Source organism: Chrysochloris asiatica, unplaced genomic scaffold, assembly GCF_000296735.1.
Source record: "Chrysochloris asiatica unplaced genomic scaffold, ChrAsi1.0 scaffold00193, whole genome shotgun sequence".
NCBI classification, from domain to species: domain Eukaryota; kingdom Metazoa; phylum Chordata; class Mammalia; order Afrosoricida; family Chrysochloridae; genus Chrysochloris; species Chrysochloris asiatica.
Window position 1 is genome coordinate 297,806 of NW_006408711.1, and position 9,384 is coordinate 307,189.

A 9,384-nucleotide genomic window follows, 5' to 3' on the forward strand; every position below is an offset into this window, starting at 1 on the left:
TTTGTTTTGTTTTGTTTTATATATAAACTGAAGCACTCAGGGATACATAATGATTCAAAGAAACAAAGGGTAAACCCTGCAAGTCACAAGCCTGTCCCCTAGCCATCAGCACACAGACCCTCTCCCTCCATGAGTCTAGAGTCCCCAGCCACTCCATGTCTCCACATCATCATCTCTGCCTCCATCTCTGGTGTCACTGCTTCTCCAGGTAGGGTCTGGAACTCTGCTCTCCTCACTTGATTCTCCCAGGATCCTCTGCTCCTGGACTGCAAGATCAAGCACTCCCTTCATTTTGTTACAAATGTCTACTTTTACATTTGCAACACTCACAATCAGTCCTGATAGCAATTTTTCACTATTGAACCACAAGAGTCTTATCCCCATCTTATTTCACCAGCCCCATCCTGACCCACTGGAAACCACTCAGTGGAGATTATACCTTCCCCTGTACCCTCTGAAAGTAGACGCTCTCTTGTAAACTTGTAAGTCAGTCACTTCATGCCTTTGAAGTCCCCTCATATTGGGTAGCCAATGTCTAAGTTGCCCATCCCTGTCAACCCTGTGTACTGAGGGGGTGGAAATGATCCTCGCTGTAAAGATTTGTTTCTTCTTTTGAGCTACTGCATCCATAAGTATAGGTCAAGTTCATCAAATTGTAACAGATTACTCTTTTCCTCTTCTTTCCACCTCTAGTTGAGTTCTGATCATCCAGCCATCGAAGTCAGGTCGAATGGGTACTATCTGCATGTATGGGTGTTCCTGTGCATCTCCCCTTACTTCATAACAGCTAGACATTTCACTTTCTGACATTGTCTTTTTTCACAGATGTAGTCCATTTGATATTTGTGTATTCCATCTAGTGAGGTCCATGAATCATCTTTTATGTTGTTTTAAAAAACCATTTGCAACGAAGATGTCATTGGTCTTCCAAAATTCTTTCATGTGATCTCTAGCATTATTTTTATCACCAAGGCTATATTTTCCAATGACTGATCCCTATTCTTCTTTCTTAGCTTTTGTGTTCCTATAACCAGTCATTATCAATACACCTTGATTGCATGTTTGATCAAATTCAAACTGAAGAAGCTGGTAGATTTCCTTAATTTCAGTCAATGGCTTTAGAGGTTGATATGTAAATTTGAATAATAGTTGTATTAACTGGTCTACCTTGTATGGATATGTATATTATCCTATATCAGACTGCGTTGTATTTAAAGATAGATCATTAAAAGTTCTTTTTGAGGATGAATGCGACATCATTCCTCTTAACATGTCATTCCTGGCATAGTAAGCCATGTGGTTTTCTGATTCTAGATGAGTAATACTATTCAATTTCTTCTCATTAATACCTAGGATATTGGTTTTTATGCATTCTATTTCATTTCTCACAACTTCCAGTTTTTCTGGATTCACACTTTATATATTCTGTGTTTGGAATATTAATGGATGTTTACCGCGATTTTTTCTCATTTTGAGTTGTGCCACATGAATAATTGAAGTTCTGAAAAGGTTTTCTTGATTTGCATCATCATGGTCAACTCTACTTTGAGAAGGCAACTCTTCCCCAGTTGTCTTTTGCATGTCTTTCAAGTAGGGGCTCACTTTCCAGTACTGTATTTAACATTATTCTGGTGTTGCTCATCATGCATGTTTCAGTATTCAATATTTTTGTGCTTTCTGATATAATCCTACTGTCATTCATAAGGTCTTTAATGACTAAATATTTGGATGTAATCTGTCTCTGCATCCTACTCTGTCTTACCCTAGAAGCTCATCTGAAACATGTCCTCCATTGGTTATTCTTGTATAGCTTCCAGAATAACAGCAATATGCAAGAAACCACAATATGGTAAATTGACAAGAACAAAGAAAAAAGTACAAATGGAATCTGGATATGGAAAGTGGGTTATGAAAAATCAACAAATCCATAGCACCATCTGAACATGCTATACTTAATAATGTCAAATTATATTAAAACAGTGCCATTGTGTGCAGCCACCTATCAAACAAATGTATTATTTTCCATCTTTATTTTAAATGATAATAAAAAATCATTCAGATTCGGTATGTAGGGAATCTAATTTGTACTCACAGTCTTGAGACTATTAATCTTTCTAGAAATATAGTCTAAGGATGTTTGGACCATTTACATACTGTATAACATCATCTTGAATCATTATATTCATTATTTTCATATAAATTTCATAATTCATGACTAATAATTTGAAGTACTTGATAAAGAGCACTAGATTTGTGTCCTAAGTTATCGATGCCTAGATTGCTAAAATCATTGAACGATATCTTTAATATCACATGTTGTCAAATACTGTTGCAGAAGTACATGGACAGGGATCTTCCAAAAATTCAAAACAGTATAAAAAGATGACATGCTATAAGGAGCATCATTGCTGTCATCAGACAGATCTTGTCTGAATATAGATAATAAAAATATATATTTGCTTGTGTTTTATAGGTTATGCAAAGACATTTGACTGTGTGGATCATAAAATATGTATAACATTTCAAAAAATGGGGATTGAAGCACATTTATTTGCACTCATGTGGAACCTATACATACAGTAAGGAAAAGTCGGGCAAACAAAATAAGGGATACTGCTTGGTTTAAAATTAGATAAGGATTGTATGATAATTACATTCTTTCACCATTTAAATTCAATCTGTGTGTTGAGCCAATATTCAGAGAAGCTGAATTATATATTCTTTTGATGCATCCTAAGTCATTCAATATTTTGCCCATGCAATCTTTCAGAATTGCAACATATAGTTTCATTTTTTTCTTTAGCTCATTCAGATTAAGAGATGCTGAGTGTGTGCTTCTCTTTCAGTTTTCTGACTCCATGTCCTTACCCATTTCTTTAAAATACTTCACATTGTCTTCTTGAGCATTCTTTGAAATTTTCTATTCAGAACTTTTACTTCATCATTTCATCATTTTTAACTTCTCTACATTCAATAACAAGTTTCAGAGTCTCTTTTGACATCCATTTTTATTTCTTTATTTATTTTTTTTTTGTCATTTCTTTCTTTCTTGTATTTTTGTGACCTTTTGGGGTTTTTCATATGTGGTGCTATTGATGTCATTCCACAGCTTTTCTGATTTGTGGTCATTTTGTTTAATGCATCAAATGTATTCATTAAATGGCCTCTAAATGAAGATGAGATATTCTCAAAGTCATATTTTGGCTCTCATAATCTTGTTTCAGCTTTGTTCAGCTTCAGCTTGAACTTATATATGAGCAAAAGATGATCTTTTCCACAGTCAGTGTCTGGCCCAATTATGACTGATATTTTTGAGTTACTTCACTGTCTCTTCCCAAAGATAGAGGAAATTTGATTTCTGTGTATTCCAGTGTATGGAAGAGACCATAAATTCCTCACATGCAAGCTCCAGATGAAACTGAAGAAAATGAAAAGAAGTTCAAGAAACTCAAAATACCATCTTGAATAAATGTACATGACTTTATAGATCATCTCAAAAATAGGTTTGATGTATTAGACACTAATGACCAAAGTACAGAAGATTTATTAAGAATATCAAATAGGAAGAAAGCAAAAGTTGATTAAAAAGAAAAGAAGAAAATGGATGTCACAAAAGAATCTAACACTTGATCTAGTGCACAGAGACCTGAAATGAATGAAAAAACAACAACAATAAAACATAAGAATAAAATAGATAATTTCCCATTGGAATATGTAGATCATCAAAAATAGGATTAATATTACATGTAAGTAGAATTTTGCTTAAGATAATTCAAAAAGAGTTGCAAGACTACATTGACAAGGAACTGCCAGAAATTCCAGCTAAATTAACAAAAGGTTGTGAAACTAGGGTTATAATGGCTGATATCAGATGGCTCTTGGATGAAAACAAATAGCATCAGAAAGATGTATTCTTGTGCTTTTTTAAAATGTTTTATTGTGAATTACGTGATAGTTTACATGGGAGAACATTAGCTTTACATTCATATTATTGTATACTCTTTCATTGCCATGGTTATAATACCCTTCACACATCCTCAACCAACCAAAGGATATACCCTGCAAGCCTGTCTCGTGTTCATCAGCACACAGCCCCTCTCTCTCGCTGGGTTAGAGTCCCCAGCTGCTCCGTCTCTCCATGTCATCATCTCTGCCTCTATCTCTGGCATCACTGTTTCTCTGGGTAGAATCCCACACTCTGATCTTATCCCTTGATGGACCCAGGGAATTCTGCTCCTGGACTGCAAAGTCAATCGCTACCCTCCTTTTGATATAAACCATCTACATTTAAATTTCCAACCCTCACAGTCAGTCCTGATGACAATTATTCACTATTGTACAATGAGAAAACTATCTGCATCTCCTTTCATTAGCCCCGCCCAGACAGATTGGATACTAATCACTGGAGATTCTACCTTCCTCCATGACCTCTGGATCTGGGCTCCCTCTTGAAAGCTTGTAATCCAGTTACTTCTTGCTTTTGTAGACCCTCCATTTTGGGTAGCCAATGTCCAAGTTGCTCATCTCTGTCTACTCTATGTATGGAGGAAGATGGGAATGATGCTTGCTGGAAAGATTTGTTCCCTTTTTTGAGCTACTGCATCCATAGTTGTAGGTCAAGTTCATAAAATTATATCAGATTACTCTTTTTACCTCTTTGTTTCTCTTCTAGTTGATTTCTGATCATCCTGTCATTGAAGAGAGGTCTAGTAGGTGATATCTGCAAGTGTGGGTGTTCTTATGTATATACCTTTTCTTCTTATCAGTTGGATACTTCACTCTCCACTCCAGTCCTCTGTGGCTATATTACTGACTCTGAGCCTATGAGTCCCCAGGCCTTGCCACACGTCTGGCTAACCAGGTCTCCACCTGGGTTCACAGGACTCTATTGAACATTATAGTGTTTAACTCACACCTTCATTGCTGTTTTTCCCTCACTTCTCCTTATTAGTGACGTACATGGTCACCAGTCAGAGAGCATGTCTACTTTTGTATTCCCATAGAGTCTTAGTCTTGGAAGGAGGTTTGCCCTGATGGGATCTAACCACTTGTCTTGATGTCTCCTGGGTGAGCAACTTGCTTATATCAGTCGCACTGCCATTATTGTTTTGTATTTTTCCTGTCAGTCTTTTTTTCAAGAAGTATCTTCTGTTCTTTTAGCCACTCCAAGCTGCTCTGCTTTTCCTTTCAAGTGGAAATTTCCCACCTCAGAAAATTATGGATGTGGTTTGGGATTACCCCTGTGGTCTTATGAAATGCAAGGGCTCAGCAGGAAGCCCCCTTCACTGGGCACCTTGTAGCCCCATTTTAGGTGTTCCAGGCAGAAGATGGACTTATAAGCTTTCTATGGTGATATTTCTGACTACTCCTTTCTCTCCCCCTCAAATGTCTATTTTATATGCAAGGGAAACCAAGATTCAAAAGACAGCTTCTTAACATTATTTCCCCTCTTTTGCCTATTCCAACCATGGCTCAGTCCTTGTATCTCAGAGCCCTGTTTTCCCAATGTTGTGCATACATAATTATTTACTTCTGTCCTACTTAGCCCATGCAAACCTGTCTAATTGTTTTCCCATCCACATTGTTCTTCCATTCCCCTCCCTTCTTGTGTATTGTCCCCCTCCCCAGCACCAAAACTATCTTGTGTCTATTCCATACCCTGTGTTCCACCTTACCCTCCATCCCCTCTACCCACCACCACATCCAGCAAAGAATCTATCCTCCCCCCTTCAATATGGGTTCTTTTTCTTAGCCTTTTACAGTAGTGGTCCTATGCAGTATTTCTCCTTTTGTGACTGACTAATTTCAGTCAACATAAAGTCCTCAAGATTCATGCGTGTTATACGGTGCTTTCAGTTTCTTTGTTAATCTTCAAGGTAGCATAATATTCCATAGTGTATTTATGTACCACAGTTTGTTTATCCATTCTTCAGTTGATGGGCATTTAGGCTGTCTGCATGTTTTTGCAATTGTAAATATTGCTGCTATGATCATTGGTGTGCATATATCTATTTGTGTTATGGCTTAATTTCTTGCAGGTAAGTACCCAGTAGAGGAATTACTGGATCATAAAGTATTTTTATTTCTAACCTTCTGACAAAGTGCCATATTGCTTTCCAGAGAGGTTGGACCATTTTGCAATCTCACCAGCAATGTAAGAGTGTTCCAGTCTCTTTACATCTTCACAAGCATTTATTAACCTCTACTTTTTTTTAATCTTTGCTGCTATTACTGGTATGACATGATTTCTCATAGTTGTTTTGGATTGCATCTCTCTAGATGCTCAGCTATTCTTGGAGCCACCATCTTGGGAGAGACCAAAATGGAGAAAGGATTAGAACAGCCACGAATGCCTGACAGAACCGCGGAGATATAGATGTGGACATTCTATTTTTGGTATCTATTCATTGGTCTCTCATTGTCTGTGCACCTCCATTCTGGTGACTAGAGGTGATTCCTGAGTGAGTGGACACACCAATCCCATCTCTAGAGGTTATCCTTTGTATGCGCACAGATCTACTCAAAATTTAAAGTGACAGTTTCCACTTAAAACCAAATGGGTTTCTGGTTCTGTGTGACAGCACGGAGAGTCAGGTAGGAGAACGCTCCGGTGAGAAAGGAGTGGGACCTCACGAAGGAAACATTCATATACCAGACCCATTGCTTTTGAACTATCATAAAATCTCCTGAACTAACATTTTTGAGAAATTGTGCTGCTAAGGAAAACAACATGCATTTTGGGACTCTTGCCCACGGGACTGCGGGTCCCTCCCACTACTGCAGAGTTTAGAGGGTAGGGCTAAGTCTAGCCCATTCGGAAAGCAGCATTTCCAGCAGGATTAAAAAAGGGGACCCTATACAAAAAAGCCACAAGAAACAACATAGCTCCCTCCCAAAATCTCCCTGCCCTGGCTTAAGATCTCAATGAAAGTCAAGCAGGGGTAGTTCATGCACGCACAAAGAGAAGGAGAAAAGTGGAAACTTCTGACGTCATCCACCATACCCCATCCACAATCTGAAGCCCTGCATCTAAGCCCACTGCCCCCACTCCCAGGTAGCAGCGGGGATCTTCCAGCAGCTGTTCTGGTGGGACAGGGGACAGAAAAATTTAACCAAAGCTTCATCACCACTCCAAAGTGGTGATTTCTGTCCATGCATTTATATTATTTCTGCTTTTAGTCATTTTGATCACACATCCTTCCTGGAGGTGGGAACTTTTCCTCCCTACATCGCATAAGAAGAAGCAGCAAATGTGGCCATATAGCCAAGCTATAAGCATACAACATAATACTCCACCACTAAGACAAGACCCAACAACACCTGCTATGCATTACAGACAAAAACGGAAGCCCATCTCCCTATCCTATTAATAATAAAACAATTACCATGACCAATAAGAAACAATCAACTTTATCGAAACACATCCAAAAACAGAAGAGAGCAGCTGACGCTAATGAGTTGGAGACAGACAAAAGTTTTATAGAGGAGGAGGAGGAGTGGATTTTTTATATGCCTTAGAGGGAATTCAGAAGAACAATATGGAACCAAATTCAAATAATCTGAAAAGGGGTTGAGGAAAATAAGGAAGAAGTAAGGAAAGTACTGCAGGAACAATGATATAGGATTGACACAGCATTGGAAACAATTCAAAACCTGCAAAAAGATGTCCAGATGATCAATAATAAGATATCAGAAATAGACAATAGGCTGAAAGGAGAAAGGAACAGACTAGGAGAGATGGAAGCCAGAACTAGCGAACTGGAAGACAAATCTCTCAATACTGCCAAGGTAGAAGAACAAGCAGCTAAAAGGATAAAACAATCTGAAGAGAGTCTAAGATTCATGCTGGATAACATGAAGAGGAATAATGTAAGAATTATTGACATTTCAGAACAAGAAGAAGCAGAGAAGTCCACAGAAGAGATAGTTGAAGAGCTTCTGGAAGAAAATTTACCTAATATCTTGAAAGATGAGATGATAAACATTCAAGAAGCTCAACGTACACCAGGAAGGATAGACCCCCAAAAGAAAGTCTCCAATACGTAAAATAAGCAAGCTCTCCAAAATCAAAGACAAGGAAAGAATATTAAAAGCAGCCAGAGAGAAGAGAAATATAACCTATAAAGGCAAGCAAATAAGATTAAGCTCTGACTATTCAGAACAAACCATGCAGGCGAGAAGGCAATGGGGAGACATATACAAAGCTCTGCAAGAAAAAAAAATTCAACCAAGAATAGTCTATCTAGCAAAATTATCAATCAAACATGATGGTGTGATCAAAACATTCCAGGATAAACAGAATTTGAGAGATTTTATCAAAACCAAACCAGCACTTCAAAACATCCAAAAAGGAGTTCTGTGGATAGAGAACCAATAAGAACAGACAACTAACAGAGATTGACAGGTATGCCAACACCACCTGGAACACAGACAACAGATAGCGAAGTCCAGAACAGAACGAGACTACAATGACAAACTGAAAAGAACAGGAAGATCAACTGAAGGCCAAAAACATATCAATGTCAAAGAAGGGAAAAGCACAGCAATGGAAGCCCAGGTGGTGGGGATGCCAGGGAAATTACAGTTTACAATGGAGTATCCTAAATGCAGAGAAAAGTTAGTAGACTACAAGGTAATTCCAAAGAAAGTTAACAGTCCACAATATATCATAAAAACAAATTCCCAAGCAGAACAAGTGAACAGAGAATCTAGGAGGAAACTGACCAGAAACAACTCAAAGGACATAAAGCCAACACAAGAAAGAAAGCAGAACCAAAGAACGAACAGCATTGCCAATGACAGCAATCAATTCATACTTATTGATAATTACATTGAATGTCAATGGATAGAATGCACCAGTGAAGACACAAAGAGTGGAAGAATGGATAATAAAACAAGATCCATCAATATACTGCCTGCAAGAGACACACCTTACACACAAAGACAAAAACAGACTAAAAGTTAAAGGATGGAAAAAAATTTACCAAGCCAACTGCAACAATAAACAAGCAAGAGTCACGATACTAATCTTCAACAAAGTAGACTTTAAGATAAGAACCAGCATAAGAGACAAAGAAGGACACTATCTCATGATCAAAGGGCAAATCAAGCAAGACAACATAACTATAATAAACATATATGCTCCCAACGAAAGAGCACCAAGGTACATGAAGCAAACCTTAATGGAATTGAAGAAATAAATAGATAAATCCACAATTATGCTGGGAGATTTCAACATACCACTCTCAAAAAGAGATAGAACAACACGAAAGGAACTCAACAATGCTACAGAGGAACTTAACAACACAATCAACCAACTTGACCTCATAGATGTATACAGAGCATTCTATCCAACAACGGCACAATACACATTCTTCTCCAGTG